Source organism: Ambystoma mexicanum, chromosome 2p (assembly GCF_040938575.1).
Source record: "Ambystoma mexicanum isolate Mex_15411 chromosome 2p, UKY_AmexF1_1, whole genome shotgun sequence".
NCBI lineage: Eukaryota > Metazoa > Chordata > Amphibia > Caudata > Ambystomatidae > Ambystoma > Ambystoma mexicanum.
This window is the reverse complement of record NC_090923.1, coordinates 987,276,714-987,303,089: the sequence shown is the minus strand read 5'-3', so window position 1 is coordinate 987,303,089 and position 26,376 is coordinate 987,276,714. Positions and strand designations below refer to the sequence as shown.

General features: G+C 47.7%; 1 protein-coding gene across 1 annotated transcript in view; it reads left to right on the top strand.

Annotated features, from left to right (window-relative positions):
* The first annotated feature begins 2,444 nt into the window (after nt 1-2,444).
* The window catches only part of LOC138566997 (probable palmitoyltransferase ZDHHC24), a 162,690-nt gene continuing 138,758 nt past the window's right edge, over nt 2,445-26,376 (top strand). The window contains exon 1 of the mRNA XM_069644796.1: nt 2,445-2,748. The gene's annotated coding sequence lies outside the window, so the exon portion shown is untranslated. The remainder of the gene's footprint in view (nt 2,749-26,376) is intronic.

The following is a 26,376-nucleotide window of genomic DNA, read 5'->3' as shown; positions in this document are numbered from 1 at the left end:
AAGAAAATAAATGGCTTTCGGAGTTCATATGGAAAATGCTGAATATTCTCTAAACATTTAATGTCAAATAAATGTACTTTACCAAATGTACCGTGTTGCTGTTTGATTTTAAAGTACAGTTTCATATTCCGAATTGTGGCGCGCTGTGTTGTGAGATGGTCTGTGTTGGTTTCCGGGTTCTGTGTGGAGTCGCGTAGAAGACGACTGGGCGCGTTTGCCTACGCAGCACAGTAACGTCACGGAGAGAGGCGGGGAATATGAATGTTTGGATAATGTCAGGCTCAGGGGCGGGGGAATTGATTTAGTGCCGCAGAAGCAGGTCAGCCAGGGCGATGCGGCAAGTGATAGGATTATCACAAAATGGCGGCGCCCTACTGCCTGTTTTCGCGTGCGTTTAATGGACGAAAACTCGGGTAAGGTCCATAGGAAAGTTTTCTGAAATCGAGCCACTTAGGCTTAAAAAAACATGGCCGACCCGTAGGGACAATAAACATTTTTACTAGACCATGCCTTTAAGGAAGCCATTGGACAAGGGGATTGACCCTTTAATAAATCTAGTTTGCTGAATGGGAATTATCTTATTTACTCCATACCATTCCTGCAATTCAGTCAGCAAGTGCTCAACATACCTTGCTGGTAGTGTCCAGTAGAGCAGTTGGCAAGAGAATCCCAATGCATTCCGGCTTGTGCCTTCAATGTTTGCACTCCTCCACTGAAATCAGGTTTTCATTGTACATGCATGCACGGTATAGATTCCTTTCCTTGCAGGGAGACACCCTGCTTTGAGCGCCACTTGACAATGCACTTGAGGGCTTGCACACCCAACGAAGATTCCTGCTCTGCATGTGGACTTGTGGATTAAGTCCAGAGCGAGTGGCAGATTTCTCTTTTCTTCGCAACTCTGGGCATACCTTTCCTGATGTCAATTTTTTGGTATACGCTTATTGGTCAAGAAAGCATTGCAGTCTATCCACATCAAGATTCCACCCAAGTATTTTGCTTTTTGGGGTGTTAACATCGTTTTTCGTTTGTTCCACTCATGGGCATCCAAGAGGGGTTATCTTTACAGCAACTGTCAGAAAGGTTAACAATATTACTATGCCTTATTTCCATCAAGAGAGTGTCTGGTGTTAAAGCTTTGGATGTAGATAATAAAGTTTACTCACTGCAGGGGATAAACTCTTGTATCACTTGCAGAACAAAATGTTCGACTACTTCAGTTTCTTAGTTGAAAAGGAGTGTGGGAGCCCCCCTACTGAGAACAAACATGGGTCAAATACCCTGATCTATGGAATTTCTTCCACTCAGGTAGGTCTACCACTACGTTTTAGCTCACTGATGATGTTGTTTCCGGAGGATCCGAAACCGTGTGGCACATTGTTTACAGTGTTATGATCACAGGACTGGGATTGCACGCCATCTTTCTACCTCTCAAGCTGCTTATTTCTTTCAGAAAACCTTTTTTGGCAGTGTCCTCTGCCACTTTGGCTCACTGGGTGAGATGGGTCATGAAGGGGGTGGGTGCATTTTTGGGGCAGATTCTACTAAGGGGACAATGGCATTTAAGTTAATGCTTTTAAGAAGCAGAATGGAGGGGATCCTCCATGCAGCTGATTGGGCTAAGGAATCTAAGCCATTTTATCATGTTTCCGCGTGTTATTTTGAAAGGGCTTTAAATTTGCACATAAGGAAGCCTCCAGTCTTGATATAGAATGGCAAGCTACACATTCTTCTTTGTAGCAAGGCGCTGATGTGGACGAACCGTTGTTAAAAGACAGTAAGGTGATCACCACTGGGCATTTAGTACGTCAGCTCCCTGGTGGTTGGCATAGCTCTCAACTCACACACTTTTGGCGGGTGTCACCCGCCATGGAATCCGTTCATTCACTCGCCAAGCCCTTATTCTGCCCATACTATTCAATGGGCTCTCACCTGCCAAAAGGGAAATCTTCTGTTTTCACCCACCTTGGAAACAGAAAAGGTTGAGAGGTATGGGTTGGCCATCTCGTGACAACTGCCAGCTAGTAACCACTGTCTGTGTCTCCATTATAATATATACACGGCCACGGGTGCCCCAGACTGTTTTCCACTCTAAACAAGATAGCGTGGGTCATGCTGAAATTGACCCTTGCATTGGTTTAGGCAGGGCTGCACGCCCCACTCTTCTGCTGCACAGGAAAAATCCCCAAAAGACCCCCTCTGCAGAAGACAATCCCCTCCACACACACGATCCGCGATGGGCAAATCACCAAATCTGCCTCTGGAACTTTAAGTCAATTCCCCAAATACGTTTCAGTGCGTCGTGCGGGACAACAACCCTTCACTGCCCGCCATTCTTTACACAGGCCCCCAAATACTGAAGCCTGCAGCACCCCTGCAAGGAACAAATCCACCCTGAGCCCCCACCCCAACGCTACTTCATACGACAAATAACGTCGCCCTTTTCCACGCCACGATGCTCGCTCCGGTTCCAGTTCCAGTCTTCCCGCTTATGCGATGGTCACGAGGTGCTGAAGGGCGCAGGCTGGCCGAGGCTCACCAGTCAGCGTAAACATACACGGCCTGAAACGTAACGTGCAACCCAGTGATGAGACGGAGGCGGAGCGTTTCTCGGATGGGAAGGGGAAGTAGAATCTATCTATCTATCCTCCGGATCGGGCGGTGGGCGCACCTGCATTGCTCTTTTAATCCGCAAACAGCGTAATTGTTGTTTGCGGCTCCGCTGGGGCAACTGATACACAAGTCCAGGTGCGTTACTTGAGCAGTAATTGCCGTGTGTCCACGTGTTTTTATGTTGTGTATCGCAGTGGATGGTTTGCGGGGCGGATCGTTTCTCTGAAGTGACAATGTGCGCATTCTGCTAAAACGCGTACTTTTGGAATGCCTTGCTTATCCACCCAACTGAGGCAAACCCGTGCCACGGATTAGGGGACACGGGGATGCATATTTTTGAAAAAGTTGTAATTGGCATTTTATAGTTGAAGACTAAAAGTCCAAGAATGCATTATTGTTCCTTTAGACACATTGTTGGATTGTACAAGTGACACGGAGTCCTCTACAACTAATAGTGAAACTGAAAGCTTATATATGCACCAAACACTTCCTGGATACGCACGCAGAGCCGACACGTTTCGCGTTGCCATGCACGTGAGCAGCTTGGAATTTTGGTTCTGTAGTTTTCTTAAGTTTCAGTTGAAAAAATATGAGTCCCAGAATCCAAAGGGGGGGGAAAGCAGGACTGGAAACGGCAGAGCTCTGCACACATGTCCGGCCATTATGTAATTGCGCATGCAAGGGCTGGACGTACATGTCTGTATTTTGTTACACCAGTCATTGAGTCATATTGTTGCAAGGGGGCTGGCCAGCGCATCGTTTTGCTGTTGTCGAGACGCCAAGAAATGCGCAGGTCGCCTTTTGTAAAAAATTTGACCTGCACATTTCTGAAAGCAGTGCAAGTAAAAAAAAAACACTTCCCCCCCTTGCACTTTTTGTACTGCGCCTCTTTACAAAAATCTGGCCCTATGTGTTTTTTGTCTTAACTCCTAATTTCACAAGCACAAACCACGTCTGTGAGAATCATTTTCACTGACGGAGTGGTGTACCAAGTCATAAAGCGTTTTATCCCTTGGTTTAATGCTTTGAAATTTGTCTAGCAGGCAGAGTGTGAGACGGGATGAGGAATCTGCCCTCCACGGCCTTGCCACTCCGCCTGCAAAACCTGTTTGTTGTATGCCTGCATGGGTTTTCATGCAGGCATACAAGGAATTCACATGCAGTTAGCACCTGCTAAAAGCTAGCTGGTGCATTCCATAGGAATCCCATCATAAATGCCTTTTACAAATCGTTGTTTGCTGGAGGTATTTGTAACCCCTGCATTTGTCCATTTGTACCCATAGCCAATAAGCCATATTTTGCTCATTCTTCCGTTTCCCTTGATTTTCCCTTTTTAAGACAATTAGCTGGAATGAGAGGTTGTTATTCAAAATGGCAAACTTGGCCGCAGATTTATTTTTCACAACAAAAGAATCACAGCACACATTTAGTGAACATCAGTCTGTAAGTGTGGCGCCTGCTCCGTGTCCAGTACACCTGCTTCCCCCTATTCCTTTTCACCAAGTCCAGAGTAGGTCCAACTCTCCCAACCCTTTGTGCCTGAGCCCCCCTGAGCTTGCAGGTGTCCATTGTCGGGGAGAGTGCCGTTTCTTTTGGGCGAAGCTGAGCCCTTGTTACCACCAGACGCCCCTGCCGTTAGGCTCCCAAGAGGCGCTGGTCCGAGAAGAGCAAAGACCCTTCCGACTTCCTTCTGGCTCATTGGGCGACCAAGCACACGAGACAGACTCCAAAACACTGCCACGTCACTGGTGGGTTACCGTCCACCGTGGCTCCCCCTTCCTTCCGCTTCTTTTTATAGCTATTCCAGTAGAAGAGCTCCATCCCCATTGCTGATAAATGAACTCCCAATCTTTTAGAAAGTATTCAGGGGATTTCAAGTTGATCAGGCCATGTCTGATATGTTGAAAGCCTCTGCCCCTGCAGAATTTAGACATGGCGCAATTCAACTTCTTCCTCGATCTTTCAACTGCCGTGTGGTTCTCTGCTCCTCTCCATTCTGGCCTGGGAATTATCTCTGACCACACAATCTCTGTCTCTCCCAGCTGCGCTGATATCTCCTGTAACAAGAGCATCGTGTCCCTCAACAAGACCCCCCCCTCCCCAAGATAGTCAGGTTGTTCCCTCCCAAGTGGATGACCAGCACCTCGGGCCTCTGCTGCTTACCCAGCAACTTCCGTATAAGCCCCTGTAGCTGTGCCCATTTCATCCCTGGCACCCCATGCCACCATATCCGGTACTCACCGGCCGTCAGCTCCTCCTGCTGCTGTATCCAGCTTGCCCCGGCCCTTGAAATAAACGAGTGCCCCACCACCCAAACGGAGCGCCTCTTCCTCCTTTGGGAAGCTGGTAATGAGAAGGAGATGAAAGGTGGCATGTTACATCACATTTATTCCGGCCAGATGTATTTTTTTAAAACACCCTGAAGACCACCTCCCTATTCTTTTGATCTCCTCGCCCCCTAATCCCCCTGCTGCTGCGGAGGTGGCCACCCGATCCTGGAAGAGTGAGTCCCGAACTGCCCCTCCGTGAACCCCATCTTCGCTAGTGCCAGATCCATCACTTTCCTTAACTGGAAGTGGCTCAAGGCGGACCTGTCCCTATGCAACACTAGTGGAGCCCCTGAGTCCGACGACGGCCTTTGCTGAAGAAGCTGGCCAAGGCTGCCATCGGGCAGACTCAACTCGCCTGGATGGCCTGCAGTGTCATCGTCGCCCCTTTACCCTTATGGTCGGTCTTTGACCTACGCACGTAAATAATCACCTGGGTGCTGGTTGCCTGAACATCCCTTAATCGCAAGAAGCCAGACCACTTGCGCCCTTTGTTCTCGGGCACTAGCTCGCTCACCCTGAGGGCCCCAAAGAATTCTACCGGGCTGCTGTGAATAACACTCTCTCCGTATCACTACTGCATACTACATTCAGACATTTAATTAAACCATGTACCTTCACCACGTCGATGGGCCGCTTATCATCAGGCTTCTGTACAATTTGTTTTGCCCAGCCTCTCATGGCCAATGCGATGTAATGTTCCTTGGTGGGGTCCTTTTCACCCCGAAGTTTGGCATAATGGGCTATTGCTGCCAAGTGATATGTCATCCAAGCTCTGGTTTTCCCATCTGCCACCACCAGCCCACAAAGGCCCAAACCGGTAACTCTCTCTCTGCCCTTCTGACTGAAAGTCCCTTTGAAACACTGTGAATCATTCCCAGCATGCCCTGTACCTTATTGCTGTGTCTATCAGAGGACTCTGATCACCCCAATGGCTAATCCCCCACACTAACGTGAGTTGGGGGTTTAGATTCTATTAAAGACAAGGAGGCGATTATTATGCCTTACAATCTTTACTCTGAAACCACAACAGCAAAGAAAAAACTTTTACAAAAAAAGTTGTAAAGCACAGAACTAAATAGAGTTCAATGTCAATGTAAGGGAGCTCCCCAATCCATCATGGAGGACAGGTCATGCCCTGCAGGAGACCAATGAGCAGGGACCCTTCCTTATATAAAGTCCATTACTCTAATCCCAATTCCTCTTTCTGTAGCTGTCTTGAACCAAACGTCCACTGCACAGATCCGATGATAAACTATGAAGGCAAGTCCCGCAAAGCTCTCGTACCACGCACTCCAGAACTTGTAACTGCGAGCCACACTCCTGATCAAAACCTCAACTCGTGGCTGTAAGAACAACAAGCAAGAAGGGTGGATGATGGGGGGGGGGGGGAACAACAAACCAAAGAATGTTCTCTTGAACCACCTGTGTACATGCGTGTCACAATTGTCATATCATACCCAGGGTGGATGGGTGGGATAATAATCGCCTCCTTGTCTTTAATAGAATCTAAACCCCCATCTCACGTTAGTGTGGGGGATTAGCCATTCTATGACAAGACAGGAGGCTCATATTATGCAAGTTCAAAGCCTTGCATCTCATTAGTACAACATAGAGCTAATATAATAAAACAATATAATAAAATAATAGGAAAGGAAAAAACATTTTTATTTTTTAAAATGCTTTCATTAAATCAATCAGCTGACCGCAAGAGAATTGCCCAAGACTAGGTTGCCCGAAAACTGTCTTATAAGGCATCGTCAAATCCACTGCAAGAAAAACAGAAAATTGTGCCAATTCCAGCGTTCCTTACAGGCCGTCAAAACCAACTGGTTAAAGAGGGGAAAAACCCTTGAACAAAGTTTTCCTATACTAATAGGTTAGGACAAAACTCATCTGAAATAAACACCTCCGTTGTCCAACCAAACATTTAAAACACTTAAATTCATACCATCTTTGGGAACCTAGAAAGCAAACCAAAGAAAAATAAGCACCTAGCTCTCCTGGAGATAAAGAAAAGTACCCCATAGGGGTGAAAGTCTTGTAGGTTCCATCCCATGCATAAAAGGAAGATATCGCATTAGAAACAGGCATGTCACATAACTACCCTGGGGAACCAAAGAGGGAAAGACAATCTTTCAATCTCCGAAGGAGGACACCTAAATTCCAAAGTCTTAACAAGACTCTAAACTGCAAAGAAGTGATCACTAAACAGTTAAACTGAAGTTGCACACCAGAAGAGGTTTAACCTCTATTTCAGTCAATTTGGAGAGCCTTGAAGCTCACAGCACCCCGAGCTGGTACCTTATTGTAAAAACAAACTCTTGTGAAAACCCAAAGGTCCACCTGCCATGCAGGTGACTGGGAGAATAAAGTCATTAACGAAATATAAATATCCCAGCCCTCTGGGAATCGTAGTGGCAGACACCTTCTGATAGTTAATGTAGAGACGCTGGAACGCACCGTGATAGAGGGTCATAATAACTTGGAAGGGCGATTAGTATCACTCCCAGACCCCTCTATCCCACCAAGAGATATTGAGCCTTCACAAATGAGGAGAACCCTCCCCCACTTAACCAAGGGAAAAACCTTGCAACCCAGAAGAAGGCTACCCTGAGGACCACATTAAAACCCCGCTTTTTACACCCTTAAGAGAAATAAATACACTCTAGCACCTCTAACCAATCCCCTGACCGTGGACAGGCTCCGCTTAACCTATTGAAATACCAGGAATTGGCGCAAAGGAAAGTAACTGACGGGAGGGAAATGCTCAGTGCGAGTCTGCACTTGCCCCGAGTCAGAACTCCTGTACAAGGAAAACCAGCAAACCATCGGGAGATACTCCAAGAGGTGTATATCATGAAACAATCTCCCCCAGGGATGACGAGCATGGGAATAAGGGGGAAAAGAACTCGGGGAAAATTATCAATGCCTCGTAAATGCAGGTTGTGACCACTGTCCCCTCAACCCTGAGGTCTGAGTCTCTGTATTCGTGTGAGGCTGACTGGCCACTAAGGGAATCAGGGGAAGGAAACAATTAAGCACATTGTCCATAGCAAAACAGTACTTATACAATACTACGAACCCTCGGGTATACGAGTGGTGCATATCACTCGAACGGTGTGTGGCGTGAGGTGTTCACTTATCGATCTCAGCAGGATAAAAGACTGATTTAGACCTTTCCAAAATTAGGAACCTGTATCAGTAGGGTCAGCACGGATGTGAAAATCAGCACTCTACTCGGTGCACTGTAGAAAATATATACGAAAGAGGTTAAGCAACGCTCTTGAGGGTACAGAAGCCTGCTTGAACTCCTCGAGCAGAGGAGAAAGTGCAACACACTGTTAGACTGCTAATTGAACCACAGGCCAAGTTTTGGGAGGAAAACCATGGGGCAGGCGTCATAAAGTATTATTTGGCAACTCGTTTATCTGATATCATCAAGTGTTTCTCAAACACTTCTTCCAAGTAGAACATGGTTGCTCAACTCCATGCAACAAAACTGAACAGTTACCCTCAAGCTGACCCTGACTCCACCAGTAGTCCAATGGAATAATGAATGTCCAAAGGGACAAATAGTAAGGGAAACCCCGTCCCCACTAAAGAGAGCCTCAAGCTCTGCAGACCTCAATAGAGACATAACGTATCATCTTTTCTTCCTCATGTTGGGGAAAAAATACTGCAGCTTAATCAGCACAGGTATTGGGTGGAGCAATTGATATTTGGCAAAGCAAAACCTAAGGAAAGGACTGAGTTGTCCTAAAACTAACTACGGTAAAGGGCGACAGAATTTAACTAAAAGACGAAAGTCAACACCAGTGGCTAGAGAGGAAGGTACAACCCCCCCAAATCGGTTTGTTTACAACAACCTCCACACACTCTTTTCTTTAAAGTGTTTAATAAATAAATAATATAAAATATATAAAATATCCAAAGAAGAGGGGTTACGCCCTCACAGGGGTCCGAACCCCCAGCCCTTATAGAAGGTGATACTTACTGAGCCATCCGGGCTACTGACAATTCTGAAAACGCAAATGTGTTTCAGGCAACACTTAAACATATTGTTTAGCAAAAGAGTACACTGAGTAAGTGCACCTCAACTGCTCACCCCAGCAGGGCGTGGCAACCAGCAGTACACAAGGGGGTACCTCGCAATAGAATCCAGGCAAAGCCTGAAACCGAGCAGGATACGGCATGTTTACAGGAAAAACAATGACATCTGCCATATGCAGCACCTAAACAAAACTGCAGAGCTTAAGGGAGGAATACACTGAGCAAGTGCACCTCCAACTGCTCGCCCGAGTAGGGCGTGATGCTCAGCAGTACACGAGGGGGTAACCTCGCATTAGAACTCAGGCAGAACCTGAAACCGAGCAGGTTATGGTTAAGGTAATTACTAAAGTTGCCGACTTTAAGGGAGGAAAACACTGAGTAAGTGTACCTCAAACTGCTAACCCAAGCAGGGTGTGGAACCAGCAGTATACAAGGGGTCACCTCGCAGAAAACACAGGCAAACCTGCTACCGAACAGGTGACTGCACCTTCCCAAGGAAGATAATGACCACTGCCACCAGCAGCACCTAAACAAAAGAAACTGTCAAGCTTAAGGAAGGAATACACTGAGCAAGTGTATCTTAAACTGCTCACCCGGGAAGGGTGTAGTAACCAGCAGTAGAGGAGGGGTTAACCTCGCAATAGAAGTCTGGCAGAACCTGAAACCGAACAGGTTATGGCACCCACAGTGAAGGCAAAACACCCAACTTAATAAATAAGTAAATAAATAAAAACAGCAGATTGGCAGCATATGAGGCGCTTCAGTAGGCGAACTAGAGTTAATAAAATTTGAAATATCAATATAACACAAAATAAAATATCAAATTTTAAAAATATATAGATATAAAATATATACATTCATGTAAATACAGATACATAAAATCTATACATCCACCTGTGAATACTGCCAAAGGCGGGCAGCGAACCCAGGACCCTTTGCTTGGTAAACCTGCAACGTTCTCCTTGAGCTATGACTCTTGTCTGCAGAAATAGAAGCCTAATATGGAAGCGTTCAACTGTAAAGAGATCCCCAGAACAGGCCTAGCCTGTGTGCACTTAATATCATACGCTAGCAGCGTATAAATAGACAAAACCCACACACGCAACGCGTGTGAAGTGAATGACACTACAAAGAGCTGCAGTCATTACAGCCGTGACGGTAAGAAGCTGAGCTTCTTTAACAGACCGCGCGCGTCACCAAACACATTAGTTGTGCTGGCTCCTGCAGCCGCTAAAGACAACAAACTTCCTCCGAGGGGGAAAAAAAGGAATTTCACACGTCCCCAACCACCTGGGAAATGCGCGCTGGCTCCGGGGACTGGGCAGCCGCTTAAAAATAACTTCCCTTGAGGGGAAAAAATAAATTCACGCAACGCTGCCGCCTGATTTTATGAGGCAGGCGAAGCATAATTAAAGTGAACACGGCGAGAACGCCGTTCAGGGCAGTATGAAAGCCAAAACCCTGCAGAAGCGGAACGTTTGCAGCGGAGCTGCCAGAATGTATCAATGTGACCTTGAGGTCCGCGTTGAACGCGAACATGGCACTAAGCCAATTACCAACAGAACATGAAAAAAACATGACCTTTTCACCAGCACAGTGTAATAGAAACACCAAACTCTTCAATATAAATAACACTCTAAACTCCATAATTCAACACTAAGGCAAGAACTAGGAGTGACTTAGCTGTGGATTTCAGCAGCAAAGAAAGAGGAATTGGGATTAGAGTAATGGACTTATATAAGGAAGGGTCCCTGCTCATTGGTCTCCTCCATGATGGATTGGGGAGCTCCCTTACATTGACATTGAACTCTATTTAGTTCTGTGCTTTACAACTTTTTTGTTTGTAAAAGTTTTTTCTTTGCTACTGTGGTTTCAGAGTAAAGATTGTAATGCATAATATGAGCCTCTTGTCATAGAATCATCCCCCACCAGTGCTCCTTGAACGGGGACATCACCTTCCTTGCTTTTGGGCAGTTGCCTCAGAACTTCTCCCACTGTAAACGAGACAGAGATTCAGCGGTTGTGTTTTTCACACCAGGGATATGCCGTGTCCTGACCTCGATGTTTAGTGCCATTAGGCACCTAGTGAGTTCCCTGAGCAATTTCAACACCCTTACATTGTTGGATGACCCCAGTGATAATCTGAACCACTGCCAAATCGTATGACCGTAATGACACCTTTTTGTTCTCCAGTTGGACCCCCCCCCCATAGTTTAAATGCTACCACAATGGGAAACGGCTCCAGCAGCGTGATGTCCTTTGTGATTCCCTTCAGATGCCACTCTGTAGGCCATGCCTTACCGTACCACCTGTCCCCCAAGATCGCCCCGAAACCGTGAGACCCTGAACAATCAGTAAATAGTTTGAGCCTTTCGCTGCTGGCCCATTCCTCCCTCCAAAGTAACACCCCATTTGATTCATCCAAAAATTTCTCCCACATCCGGAGGTCCTCCTTTACTTCGGATCCCAACCGGACATGTGGGGAAGCATGCTGCAGTCCCACTGTTTTTAGCTCTATACCTCTGGCAAACACTCTCCCTGTGGGTATTACTCTCCCAGCGAAATTGAGGTTATACGCCAGCGACTGCAGCTCCCCCAAGGTTGCTTTGTTCTTACCCTTCAGCACCCTGATGATCTCCTTCAATCTCTGCACCTTGTCTTGCGGGAGCCTGCATTCACCTTTGAGTCAATTTCAATCCCCAGAAATGTCGAATGTAGTGGCTGGGCCTACCGTCTTCCCATCCGCTAATGGGACCCCCATGTTCCTCATCAACCCTGAGATGTAGCCATGAGCAGCCTGCACTCCTCGGTCCCTTCTTTACCAATGAATAAAAAATTGTCAAGATAGTGCAAGACCCCACCCTTCCTCACTTTTTCCTTCAATGTGAACTCAAAGGTTCTGAATGCTTCAAAGTATGAACATGAAATGGCAAAGCCCATTGGCAGACATTTGTCAAAACAAGATACTTGTTATCCACCTTGAACCCCAGTAAGTGATGGCTCTCTTTGTGAATCGGCAACAGCCTGAAGGTTGATTCAATGCCTGACTTTCCCATTAAAGCCCCCCTCCTTGCAGCTTTTACCATCTGTATTGCATCATCCAGGGAGGCATTCTGGACCCTACACAACTCCCTGGTATGCCATCATTCACAGATTGTCCTTCTGGAAAGGAGAGGTGATGAATCGAGCGATACTGGCCTTCCTATTTTTTGGGCACTAGCACTAATTGTGACCCCCACCAAATTGTCCATGGTGGGCGGGGGGAGTGTGGGAGAGAAAGGGCCAGCCACTCTACCCAGCTTGATTTCCTTCTCCACTTTTTGTGCCACAACCTCCGGCCTTTCCAGCGCTTGAAACCCCACCTAAACCCTTTCCACAACAACTTTGCATCAACCTTGTTGTGATATATATTAAGAAAAGGAGTCATGGCAAGGAGGTTAACCGGCTTGGGTAAATTTGTTTTAATGATATTCTTGTCTCTCACTGGTTTGCCAACTCAATTATGTCTGGTACGTCTTCACTCTCGCTTTGACTTCTCTTTAGGCTTGCTGTTGCTCTTATGCCTTGCTTCGCCTGAGGAGCCCCCGAGCTTCCACCTTTTGGGTGCCTGAATCGACATGTTTTACCAAAGGGGCAACCCCCTTCTGCAAAACTCCAGCAATCTGCTTGCTCTCCTGGTAGCTGGCTGCCCGATTGATCCAGGAGGAGGGCCCACGAAAGTACCGCCTGCCTCACTGTGAATAACCCTCTCTACCTCTCCAAACCTGAGACTTCTCCCCTTGTTGCTTGTCCCCGGACTCTCTGCCGGGCACCATTTTGTCGATGTATCCCCGACATCCACTCATCCCAAGACATAGCGGGCCAAACTTGCATTTTAAACCTAAAACCCCAGTCATAGTCCAGCCATCCTTCCCCACCCATACTTCAAGTATACGTCATGGATATATTGCTCAAAAGCCACCATTGCCAATGCATAAGACATTTATATTCTAAATGCTTTGAGCCAATTGTGAATAGTGGGTTCAACCTTAGCCCTCTCCCTTTCCCTTTTTTTCTTTCTCCTTCTCTGACAGGTCTTGGTACAATCCCTAACAAGTCAAAGATGTCCACAAACTCCTTTCTCCATAGCTTCACCTTAGTTACCCAGGGGATGTGCCACACCAGCGAGTTAACTGCTGCTCGCACTGATGCAAACACTGGCATTGGCCTTCCATACTGGGTTACCTGCCCCCACACTCCTCCTGCCCCCAAGTTGGGTGGGACCACTGGCGAAGGCTGGGCCTGGCTCTCCCAGCTGACATTGTGATCCCTGGGCCCCTGCCCCCACCAACCCTGTCCTTGCTGTGTTCCAGCTGTCGTGGATATTTGGGGAAGCCCTCCCAGGCCCCCCTGATCCCTGGTTCATCACCTGTTGATTAGCATTCCATTCTCATTTACCACAATTCTCATCATGCTGTCATTGGCACATAAAGTTTGACCATGCCCACTTCTCTTGTTACAGGAGTGCTGGTAGTGCCACCACGGTTCTCCCGGAGCCTCAGCAGGTATAGGTGCTGGCAAGGCTGCATCCTCCTACACCCTCCCTTTCCCTCTTGGTTTTTTGCTGGCATTGGACTGCTCCTTGTTTGCCCTGGCCTGTGCAGTCAGTCCTTTTTCTCTTTTTCGCCTGGACCACTTCTTACTCGTGGTCCTCTTCTTCTCCTTCCCATATTTCTACCTCAGCCAATGCCCCCTCACTGGCACTGTCCTGAAACATTAGTGATGAGCCACTTCCTTGGCTGAGACCAGGTGTTTCCCGTCCTGATTGGGCCACCATTGTGTTCATCCAGTAGGGTCCATGCGTTGCTGCAGCCAATCTTGCTTCTCCAGAAAGGCCTCCAGCTCCATCCTTCCGTAAGCTGTGCAAACGTTCCCTGTTGCTAGAGTGCTGCCTTTATACGTTTTCCAAATTTTGCGGCTCCTGCTGGTGCTTCCCAGGTGCCTGGCGCTTAATTATGTATGTACTGCGAGTTCCGCCCCTTGCTACCGTACGGAGGAACTCTAAACCTTGATGTGTTCCTCAATAAAACGTCCGTTCCTCTCCGGCAGCCTGCACCAATTGCGCACCTCCCCCGATTTGATTTACTCCTTTAAAGTCTCCGACAAAGTTTTCACCCCTGAGCAGCCCGGGTTACATCAACCGCACTAGTCTTAACTATATTTCACCCCCCTTGGCAGGCCGGGTTCACTCAGACAAATGCGCGTGCTCCTTGTGCTCTTCGCTGCTCATTACCTGCATGCAGCGCCTTCTTCCGTTCTGTCGGTCGGCGCTGCTGCTCCTCTCTCTCTGCGTCCTTGGCCGATTAATCCGGTATTCCCGGCTGCCTCCTGCAGCTCCTCCTCCGCTCGGATGGGGGTTCAGTCGCCTCCTCCTCTTCCGGGCTGCATCCGCCGGTGCTGCTACCGTCCTGCTCCACGGAGTCCGCCGTAACAGCAGGCAGCGTTGTTTGCACGGGCTCCCACTCCGACGCTCCTTTCTTGTGCAGCCCCCGCCGGCGTTGCCACTGCTGCGCAAAATGAAAATCTTCTCCTCGCGGGGGCGGGCGTCCTACTGCAGGGGCTGGATGCTACCTGTCATAGGACGCCCGCTCATTGTAAAGGGGTTACCACGTCCCTTTCCATTGTTCACCCTTTGCAGGCTTTGGTGATTTCTTGGTGCTGTTTTTTGCCTCTGCCCTCTCCATTACCCAGGGGGGAGGGGCAGCAGAAGAGGACCCTGCACGGTTACTGGGCCGCCTCCTCCATCTTCATTTAACTTTCCGTCGTCAGCTTCACATCGTTTACAAAACAGATTTTTATAACAAGTAAAGGTGCTTTTGCCTGTTTTTACTCTTGCAAAATGCGATAATTACATGCAAGTAATACAACAACAATTCAGAAGTGCCAACGTTGGCTTGCAATCAGAGTTTGTTTGGTTAAAATGATCCACTGTGAATAATGACTTAAACACATATACTCTGGCCTTTTTTCAAAAACGGAAGTGATGAAACTTGGTTGTTTTGGTGATGCGTGGCTGGGTGGAAGGATGCGTGAGTGAATTTGGATAGGAGGGTGAATATGAATGGGAAAGATGAGTGGATGAATATCCTGTGGATGAATGGATGGGTGGGTGAACATGGTTGGTTGTATGGGTGGGTGGTTGAATATGGTTGGGAGGGTGGACATATGAATGGATTGAGTGGGCAAATGCAGAGCTTTATTCTTATGGTGGCTCATTGATCATTCTGTGAACTGAACTCTACCCAGGAAGTGCCCAAAAGCCCTAAAATCCTGCATGTGGTCTGCAGAGAGGCCACGAACCGAAGGCAGAAATCTAGAGTCTGCTCACATGCTCAAAAACAACGTTTCTGGGACATAAGCAATTCTGTTCTGCGTACCCTAAACCCAAGCAACTCTGCTCTGCCACAAATTATGCTACATTAGACCATTCTGCACTCCTTTTTAATTATGGTTTATGACTCGAGTAAGTAAGCTTTTGGGGCAAACAGAGCATCTTAAATGTGTAGTATTATTTTGGATTGGTAATGTTGAATGATCATTGAAGGGCCATTTTTTCAATATGTGCAGCCTAGAAACTCCAGGCTTTTGGGGGTTTGTCTTTTAGCGACACACATACATTACTAAAGGTGTGGTTGACCAGAGGCCTATTTCGTTTTTACTGTTAGGTGGCACTTAAGCACCATTTTTATAAGCTGAAACTATTATTGACCTACATATAGGAGGGAGATGTTAGAGGATTTTTCGCAAAGTACTCTGAAAGGCAGGACTTCACAAAACTGTTCCAATGGTTTGTAGATCCCCAACTCTTAGTATCAGTCTGTACTACTGATGGAATCTTGGTAGCGTGGCAGAGCAGTCAGGCTTATCATAAGATAATGTGAGCTGTAGGTAAGTACAATGAGCCTAGTTGGTATGCACATCAAAGTAACATTCAAATGTATACTAAAATATATGTTTATTATATTTACATATCAAATCCTTATTTCAATCCCTGCTCAAGACATGTCAAAGCAAATATTTGCATAGCGTGTTAACCAAATATGACTGGTACGACTCGGACCTTGTTGCCCTCAAACGCAAGTGCATCAGGTGCACCTTCTGACAAACTGGCCTGCCGCATGCTCCAAAGGCAATACAGACGCTGTCCTTTCCAAGAAGAGAGCCCACATCCATGCCCATGTCTGTGCAGCATCTAAACAACTCGGCCAAACTCTTCAAAATCTGCAAGGAGCTGGCCCGTCCTGCTGCAGTCTTTACCTCTCCTGTTCCCTCCCAGAGTCTCTGTACGACCTTGTTTTCTCATTTCATCACTAAAACTCAGAACATCCTGTCCACCCTCTCTTCCTCATCCTCCTCAACTCCTGGCCCGCCTGTGGCTGTCTCTCCTCCGTTGGCGGGGCGGTAATTCCCCATTCCCATTTTTGCCCCATAGGGCTCTATGGGAATGGCGCTAATTACGGTGCCACAAATTGCGGTACCGTAATTAGCGCCCTGGTCCCTTTGCGGGTTGGTTTTTAACGCCAGCAAAAAGCAGGCGTTAAATTCACCAACCCGCAAAGGGACCTCGTAGTAAGGCGGTAAAGGTTTACCGCCTACCGTGTAATGAGGCCCAATGTTTCTAGACCAGTCCGATCTATGAAGGTCTCATCAAAACAGGTTCTCCCCTGTTCATCCGGAACCAGGACCACATTGACACCCTTGCTCCAGCCTTGGCCGATTTCTGCAATCACTCCTTTGCCACTGGAACCTTCCCCTGCTCCCTTAAGCACTCCCTTGTGCACCCCCTCCTTAGGAAGCCCTCTGCTGATCACTCCGGTTAACTTTGCCCGATCTCCATCACTCCTTTTCTGGGCAACCTCTTGGAAAAGCTGACCATCTCCCAGCTTAATCTGCACACTGAATCTGTTGGTTCTCTCCACGACCACCAGTCTGGCTTCAGAGCTGCCAGAAGCACAGAAGCTGCTCTCCTGAACCCCCGTGAAGACCTGCTCTCTAACCTTGATTCTAACCTTCCTTCTGTCCTCATTCTCTTCTATCTTTCTTCTGCCTTAGATACGGTCAACCATACCATCCTGCTCAATCGCCTTGGTGATAACCTGGGTATCCCTGATCAGGCCCTGGCCTGGCTGACCTCCTTTCTCACTGACTGACCCTCTGAGGTCCAACTGGGGTCTTTCCCCTCTTCTATCTCTCTCTTTACTTGTGGTGTTCCTTCTCCATGGCTTTTCAACCAATACCTGGCACCTTTTGCCCACCGCATCGCTGCATTCTACTCCAACTTTCAGTGTTATGCGGATGACGCCCAGCTCTCTTTCAGGCTCCCCTCAGCCACCTCTTCTCCTTCTCTCAGTCCAGATTGTCTGGCCGCACTTCAGCAATGGTGTGCCGCCAAAGATCTCTGCCTTAATGCCAGTAAAACAGAGATCCTCCTCATCGGAACACCAGCCCCTCCTTTCCTCTCCCTCTGGCAGCCCACTCTGGGCTCTCTTCCTGCTTCTACCTGTGAGGCTAAGAACCTTGGGGTCATCTTCGACTCCACCCTCTCCTTCTCTCCTCACATCTGACGTCTCTGAGAAGTCAAACTATCAGCTGCACCTTCTCACTTTCCCCCAGAAGCTCACTGTCTTCAGAGCTCTGCTTCTCTCTAGGATTGGGCTACTGCAACAGCCTCTTTCTAAATCTTCCTGCCTCTACTCTCCGACCTCTATAACTTATCCAGAACAGGACTGCAAGACGGAACGGGTGGAGTGGACGGAACGGGTGGAGTGGGTGGAACCGATAGTGTTACGCCTTACTGATAAACAAATTGATGCAACAGACGGATTGGATGATCCAAAAAAGTAGAATGAACAGAGTAAATAAAACGGATAGAATAGATGGTACAGATGGAGTGCCCGATCTCAAGCGCATAACTGATAACCGCCATATCATACCACCACGCTTACTCTCTCCTACACACCAACACTCATCTAGAACACAGCAATACTATGACACATTCGGTATAGCTGTTCTCATACTAACACCCGCTGCATACTCCCCATCATCCTAACTAAACATCAGCTGAGCACACCGCTAGCTTAAGCATCTCCTCAGGTCTAACGCAGCCACAAATCACTCTGGGCGGCATCCCCCCAGAATGAACAGACATGCCTGGCCTCCCAACCGCTACACCTACCGCTAAGAAGCAGCTAACGCGCAACTGTTACATCGGCTGCACACATAGCCGGTGCACACACGCACCTTATGACCCTTTCCCTCTCTACTGACTTCCAAGGGCGTTCAACCTACCAGCGCTTTAAGATCATACCAATGATACGTAAGGCGCTATATAAATGCCAAGTAAACATAACATAACTTGTCCTTGGCCTCAAGCCCAGGGATCGTATCTCTCCAGCTCTGAACACTGGCTGCCAGTGGTGGCAAGGATCAAGTTCAAGACACTCTGCATCATCCACAAGGCTTTCTAGGGCCTGGGAGCGCACTACCTGCAACTCTCGCTTCCCAAACGTCTCCCTTCTTGAGTTCTCCGCTCATCCACATCCAACTCTCTGAGGGTCAGTCGCTACTCCAAGCAGACAGTTGGGGGCAGATCTCTATTTCGGCTGGGGCCTCCCTCTGGAACAGCCTCCCTGCCTCTCTCAAACTGGAGCAGAACCACATCTGGTTCCAGAAGCAACTCGAGACCTTCCTATTAGTTTCCACTTTCTCTCCTCCTCTCCCCTGCTGATGTCCAGACTGCTCCACGCACTGGTCACCTGGCTACCCTCTGAAATTGGGCACAGACTCCTGCTTGTCCAGTTGCACTTCACACTGTCTCCCGGCTCCCCCAGCACTTGTGGTCTGTATCTGCAACCCAACAGTCCCTTCTCCCTACACTTATGAGTCACCCGTTGGCTGCACTTTCTGAGTAACCTGCACTGAGCTGTACTTTTTGAGTTGCCTGCACTTCTCCCCCCAACCCCTTTCTCTTACCTCAGCACTTCTCCCCTTTCTCTTCCCTCAGCACTTCTCCCTGCACTTGCGTGATCTGAAGGCCACAGGGCTTAGTAAGATTCTTGTTTTGTCCCCCCTCTGTTCCCCCTCCTTGTCTTGTTGTGCTTAGAAACACTTGTGTACAGGCGCGTTATAAATGCCATACCTCTCATTTCCCAACAGAGTCTCTGCTGTCCATCGTTATATCCAGACTGGACTACGGAAACCCCCTTTACCTCGGAATCCATACCTACCAACTGAATAAACTCCAAAGAGCACAAAACGCAGCGGCCAAATTACTACTTGCGCTCAGTCCAAGAGACCACATATCCCCAGCCCTTAAAACACTGCACTGGCTTCCTGTAGCCCGTAGGGTAGCTTTCAAAACCTTATGCCTCTCGCATCGAGCACTGCATAAAACTGGACCGCAATATCTTCAAGACAAACTTAATACCTTATCATCCCACTCGCACCCTAAAATCAAGCTCAGCCGGCCTCCTAGTAATTCCCAAGACAAACTCAGTCAGGCTAGGCGGATCATCATTCTCTGCCCTGGCTCCAACCCTGTGGAACTCACTCCCACCCCACATCCGCTTAACTGAAGACTTAACGTCCTTCCGCAAACTACTGAAAACCTGGCTCTTCCCATAAAACCAATCCAGCATCATCACAATAATACCGACCCATCAAACTACCTGAAGCGAGAATGACAGCTAAATAAACTCGAATGTAAACTAGAAAGACAAGCAGGCTTAAACGAGTAAAGTAGATCAAAACAATGAAACAGAAAATACGAATAAATCATTGAGAAACTCAGGAAATCTGAACCAATCAAAACGACATAATGAATGAGAAGGGAATACAGTGAATGACATAAATGAAACAGTTAGAATGGATGAAGCGTACAGAACAGACAATTACACTATACGGAAGCATGAGGATGTGACTGGAGAGCAGATGAGTTGTGGAGAGCAGATGAGTTGTGGAGAGCGTATGAGTTGTGGAGAGCGTATGAGTTGTGGAGAACGGAGGAGAGCTGATGAGAACGGAGGAGAGCTGATGAGAACGGAGGAGAGCTGATGAGAACGGAGGAGAGCTGATGAGAACGGAGGAGAGCTGATGAGAACGGAGGAGAGCTGATGAGAACGGAGGAGAGCTGATGAGAACGGAGGAGAGCTGATGAGAACGGAGGAGAGCTGATGAGAACGGAGGAGAGCTGATGAGAACGGAGGAGAGCTGATGAGAACGGAGGAGAGCTGATGAGAACGGAGGAGAGCTGATGAGAACGGAGGAGAGCTGATGAGAACGAGAGCGAGAGCGTAGTGCGGATGAGAGCGAGAGCGTAGTGCGGGTGAGAGCGAGAGCGTAGTGCGGGTGAGAGCGAGAGCGTAGTGCGGGTGAGAGCGAGAGCGTAGTGCGGGTGAGAGCGAGAGCGTAGTGCGGGTGAGAGCGGAGAGCGGGTGAGTGTGGTTGAGCGTGGAGAGCGCATGAGCGTGGAGAGCGCATGAGTGTGGAGAGTGCATGAGTGTGTGTGAGCGGACGAGTTGTGGGGAGCGGATGAGCGCGGTTGAGCGCGGAGTACGGTTGAGTGTATAGAGCGGCTTAGTATGAGGAACCGAAAAGAGCGGAGGACTGTGGGGAGCGGAGGACTGTGGAGAGCGGATAAGTATGGAGATCGGGTGAGAGTGGAGATCGGGTGAGAGTGGAGATCGGGTGAGAGTGGAGATCGGGTGAGAGTGGAGATCGGGTGAGAGTGGAGATCGGGTGAGAGTGGAGATCGGGTGAGAGTGGAGATCGGGTGAGAGTGGAGATCGGGTGAGAGTGGAGATCAGGTGAGAGTGGTGAGCGGATGACTTTGAGAGCGGATGAGTGTGGGGAACGCATGAGTGTGGGGAGCGCATGAGTGTGGGGAGCGCACGACTGATTATGGACTGAACGAGTGTCCTACCTCGACCAGTATGTAGACTGGACGAGTGGATAAACTACACGAGCATATAGTCTCGACAAGTGTCTAGACCTGACGAAGTGTGCGGTCTGGACGAGGGTGCGAACTGGACGAATGTGTGGAGCGGTCGAGTATGAGGAACGGACGATTATGTGCAACAGACGATGCTTAACATGCCTTGGAATGAAGGAAACTCTTGAAAACATACATCACGCCACACCCCACGCTTACTCTCTCCCTTACACCACCACTCATCTAGAACACAGAGATACTATGACACCATTCGGTATAACTGTTCTCATATCTACATCTCCCGCTTACTCCACATCACTCTAAGTAAACATTGCTGGTTTCTCACCACCCAGCCAGGCGTTCTTCTCAGGCCTAACGCAGCCACACTCGTTCCGGATAAAGCCGACCAGAGCGAACACATACTCCTGATCTCTCAACCACCACACCTACAGCTAAGAAGCAGCTACCACTTCGCACCAGCTGCACACATACATGGTGCGCACACGCACTTTTTGACTCCCCCCTACTCTCTCTACTGACCTGAACTTCGGTTCCCAAGGGCGTTCAACCTACCAGCGCCTTCAGACCATACCAATGGTATATAAGGCGCTATATAAATGCAAAATAACATAACATATCATTCATTTCATGAAAAGCTGGAATAAGTCCTAAAAATCAAATTAGTAATTTGATGCTCTCTGTTGTCAGACACGGGATTATGTTGACGTTCTAAATTCTTCTGGGTGAAGTTCTGCCTGCCTAGCTTGCCAGTCGGCCTGAATCCCATGGCTGGGATTTGGCAGACTTGTGAGATTCTTTGGTAGGCTGAAGTCTAGCTTGGTAGGCAGGCTCTAGTTCAGTAGGCTACTCAACTGCTGGTTTCTGTGGTTCATTTGAAGCCTTAGAATCTCTTGTGCAGTTCACGTCTTGGTTTTCTTTGGGTTGTGACTGGCTGTTAGAAGGAGCGAGTGATCTACACAAGGGGATCAAAGAAGCTTCTGCTGTAGGAACTGAAAGCGTTCTTTGGGTTTAGCGCATGTGATTTCCTGTTTGACATTTCCTTTTTATTGGATACAGTCTTGCTGGTATTGCCTGGGCCCTCCCGCCTCTCCTACCTGTTTTAGTGCTGAGGTAGCCTGTCCCTTCCCTCCTTGATCCCTAACAGACAGAAACCTGTGATATATTTGCACATCCTCAAACTCGTCATCACACTCACCTGGTGCAAAAAGCCATTTCCCTGGCATGTGAAGCCATGTTTCTGTGTCTGGAATGATGTAGGCACAGCTACAGTGTTTTCTGGGTATTACAGCTGGTAGTGGTATGCTGATAGCCTGCTCATGGGAGGGCATCGGTTGAGTTCTTATGAATTAATCCCACGCCTAGGCTTAGTTTGAGGGCAACCCCCTCTCGTAGTAGAAGCAGAGGAAAAATGGTACTAGAAAAACAAACAAAATACTAAATTTAAATCAAATATTCTAATTTCGGGGCACGTGATTCGAGTCACCTGCTGGCCACCTGTATAGTATGGATCCGACCAACTTATTAATGTTCACCTCTATTTTATTCATAAACAATTATGTATTAAACATACAATCCACCATTAAAAATCGACTTGGTTAATCATAAGGAGATCAATAAAAAACAAAGGGGGAAAACATGTTTTGCACCTAAGAAGGTTAGACCCAAAGCAGATGAGAACTCCTGAGGGGGTGGCAAGTAATTAAGCATATAGGACCAGAAAGTTATGATTGTAAAGAAAAGAGGCATACAAGATATTTGTGGAATAAATGGTCACATAGTCAATTAACTGATCATGTTAAGAATATTCCATCTTGTGGTGCTTTCATTTCAGTAATGAATTATTTCAAAAAGCACCCTCTATCTAATTTCAATACATCGATTCAGAGAACACACTAATTTCAGATTTCCAGTTAGATGCACATTTCCAGTCAGATGCAACATAATTCATCCTATTCCTGATTTTAGATGCTGTCTCTGTTACTTACCAGATTTCCAATTGTATGCATACTAGTTCATGCTATTCCTGAGTTGGGGTGCTGGGTCTGTTAGGTAGCTAGGCATAGTGCTGCATCAAATGGGACCATGCGGGTGTGTTGCTCAACTCTCTCCAGGTGCGAATAGTGTACTCTATGTGCCAGATGAACAAATCTGCACTTTGGATATTTGCTGTAGGCTAAATTGGTCCTACTATGCTCCACTGGATGCAAAGGTGATGGTGGGGTTGGTTTTCTGGCTGCTACACCCTGACGGTTTGCACTTTCAGATCTTACAAGCTGTGTTTGAAAGTCACCTTACACAGGTGGAGGAGAAGCTTTCCCTCCTACTCACCTCTGTAACTGTTGCATTTTCCATCTCCTTTTCAGAATCGGTGGTTTTCAGAATCATGTGTTACTGCCTGGCATCCAGGGAGTCATATTTTTACCCAGCTCACCATCTTCGTTACCTTCATACTAATTGTACGGACAGTGCAGCTGGGAGACCAGAAGCTTCCTATATGCTGCTAATCTCCACGTTGTAATGTTTCTCCTAGGTCGTCGTTCTCCTTTGCATTGTGTGCCTTTTCACTGGTGGATGCATCTGTGCCTTTCCTTCATCTGCCTCAGTGACAGTGGACAGAACCGCTGCATGCTCCGACTACCATACCCGGGCATCTTCTACCATCTATTGCACAGAAGCTGCTTTTGAATGCGACCTTGATGCTTTCAGTTTTCCACGCATAGTTCTGGCATCCCTAGTGCAAACCGCAGCTCCTGTGTATCATGTAAAATACCCTGTGTGTGCCCTTTCCTAGCACGTTTACATGCTCCAGACCTATTGGTATGAAAGATGGATATTTCTCCTTCCATTGACAAACACCACATGCATTTATGGCACACAAGCTGGTAATTTTAATGATCTTATCCCCAGTACTAAAAGCATGTGCCATTATATGAGGACGTGTGTTGCACACTCCGTTAAACCACAAAATGTATATTTATTTATTTGGATTTTGTATATAGCGCACAACGGCCCTGAGGCATTGTGGCGCTGTTACATGTTTGCTTGGTATATACATAAAGGAGTCAAAGAACATTACAGCAAATGGACAATGGGTGCATATATACAGCGAGGGAAGGTGCGCTAGTTCTTAGTTACAGCAGAGACAGAAGCAGGCGTTGGAGGGGTGAGGTGGCTAATTGAACAATTTGGTTTTTAGCAGTTTGCAGAAGACATTGTATGATTCTTCATTTCTGAGTGCAGTGGGAAGAGCGTTTCAGTTCTTGGGGGCTAGATGTTGGAAGCTGGGTTCAACAGCTTTTGTCTGTTTTAAGTTGGGGACATGTATCTGGTTTGAGAGATGTGTTCTGGTGGGTCTAGCTGAAGGGTTGCGTGTGATCCTTTCTGAGAGGTAGGGAGGTGCGTTGGATGACAGGCACTTGTGGGTGATGGCCATTGCTTAATATAATGTCTTCAGACAATTCTTAATCCTAATCACTGAAGAATGACGAAACAAATTCCAGGCCTCAACTCGGTCTTTCAAGAGGTAAGTTAAGGGGATGTTGTTGGTCATGAGGCAATAGAGGAACTGTTGTCAGTATCTTCTTCATTTGTTGCACTCACTTTTGCCGTCCATTTCGTATGCCTTTTATGTCATATTAGCAAAGTTGGCAGTAAAATGAGTGGGGAGACGAGTGGTCTTCTGTTACTGTGTACTGTGCTGCCGGCGTCTTCTACCCTGCTATTTAGAAGGAGGAGGTGCTTGATCACAGAACCTGCTCTGTAGCCGATTAAAGACTGTTCCCAGCGCTGAGCGCAGCAGGGAGACTGGTCTTCTGTGGTCCTCGGTGGGCCGCTGGGGAGCCTGTCTGCCTATTGCCAATTGCTCAGCACTAGCAAGGATGAAAGTGCAGTAAGCTCCTTGTCACCTGTTCGTCCGATGTCCCGCAAATGCAGCAACAGCTGCAGCGTATGGATGGCGGTCCCTCAAGTCCATTGCAGTTTAGGAGGGGAGTGCCCTCCCCACTTGAACAACAAATCCTTGTTAAACTACGCATGGGGCATAAGTTTGTTTGACTGGCCCGGTGTGATTTGTGACGGATTCATTGGGCGACGCACCTGTAGAGTGTGCAGTGCCTCTTACGAACGATCTGCATTTCAGCAGGGGGAAGCCAGGTGAAAACAGGCGGCTCATGGGACAAACTATTCACTAAAAACTCTGGGGAACATCGTTCTAATCCCTTTTTAATAAAACCGAGGCAGTTGAGACAGTGGAGATGGGGGGGGGGGGGGATGGAGGAGTGCCTCCCGATACAGGTGGACTGCCGCAAATATGAGTCCAGGAGTCCAATCTTTCTGTAGGTGTTCATCAGGATCCAGGCCATGGGCCAGAATGCACCTCTATGGAGCAGATCTTTGCGATAACTAGTTCCCTGTTGGGCCCCAATAGTGTGGCGCTCCCTCAACATGCCAGCAGCCCACTTGGGAGGGGCAGGGGGAAAGGGCTGCCGGCACCAGTGGAAAGTTTGAAGGGCCAACGCTCGGCCTTGGCAGAGCGTTTATCGTGAGATGTCGCCCAATTTAAGATGCATCTAGATTCCCATAAGAAATGCAAGAGTGTTAGAACTAACAACTCCCAAAGTGGGGACAGGCTTGGCGAGGAATTTAAAACGAAACCCTGCAAGGCTAATTCATCAGCTACACCAATGAACATCTGAAAAGACGTCTTGAATAGAAGCAGGGTTGTAATCCTCTCTTGGGGAATTTTTCAGAGGATTTGTGTATACCGGACATCAGGAGCAAAGCCGTTGTGGAGGCGCAAATAACTTAGCAGGGAAAACCCAGGGGCGAACCTGAAAGATGCCCGCAGACCACTGTGTGTCTAGAGGAATCCAACGACGAAACCCTATATAGGCAGGGTGATCAGATTGTATCTTCACGCTTGGCACCACAACTGACGGTTGGCAGAGTCTGTGGAAATGACTTGGTGTTTGGGACAGGGGTCCAAGAATACGAGGCTCACCTGTCAGTCATGGCTGCTGTATAGCTACAAAACAACATCATGGTGGCTCGAACAATTATGATGGTCCCCTTTTCTAAACTATATGAATCCTTAAATGAAACACAAAGGCCAGGCAACACTCCTGGCAATGATGCACACACTTTACATTCTTGGAATGTTTCTCAGCTAACATGCAAACGCGTTTGGGCAGGGAAGCAGAAATATAAATTATGTGGCAAAATAGACTGTGATTTAGCAAGGCGCGACGAGTCATATAAAGGTCTGTTGATGACGACACTTCTAGAATACTGAAGTGGATGAGATCGTATTATGCCACCGACTTCAAGAATAAGACCAGTCTAAAGGAAGCCGTTAGGCGAATACAACAAGACACTGATCAAAATGCAGGTAAGAAG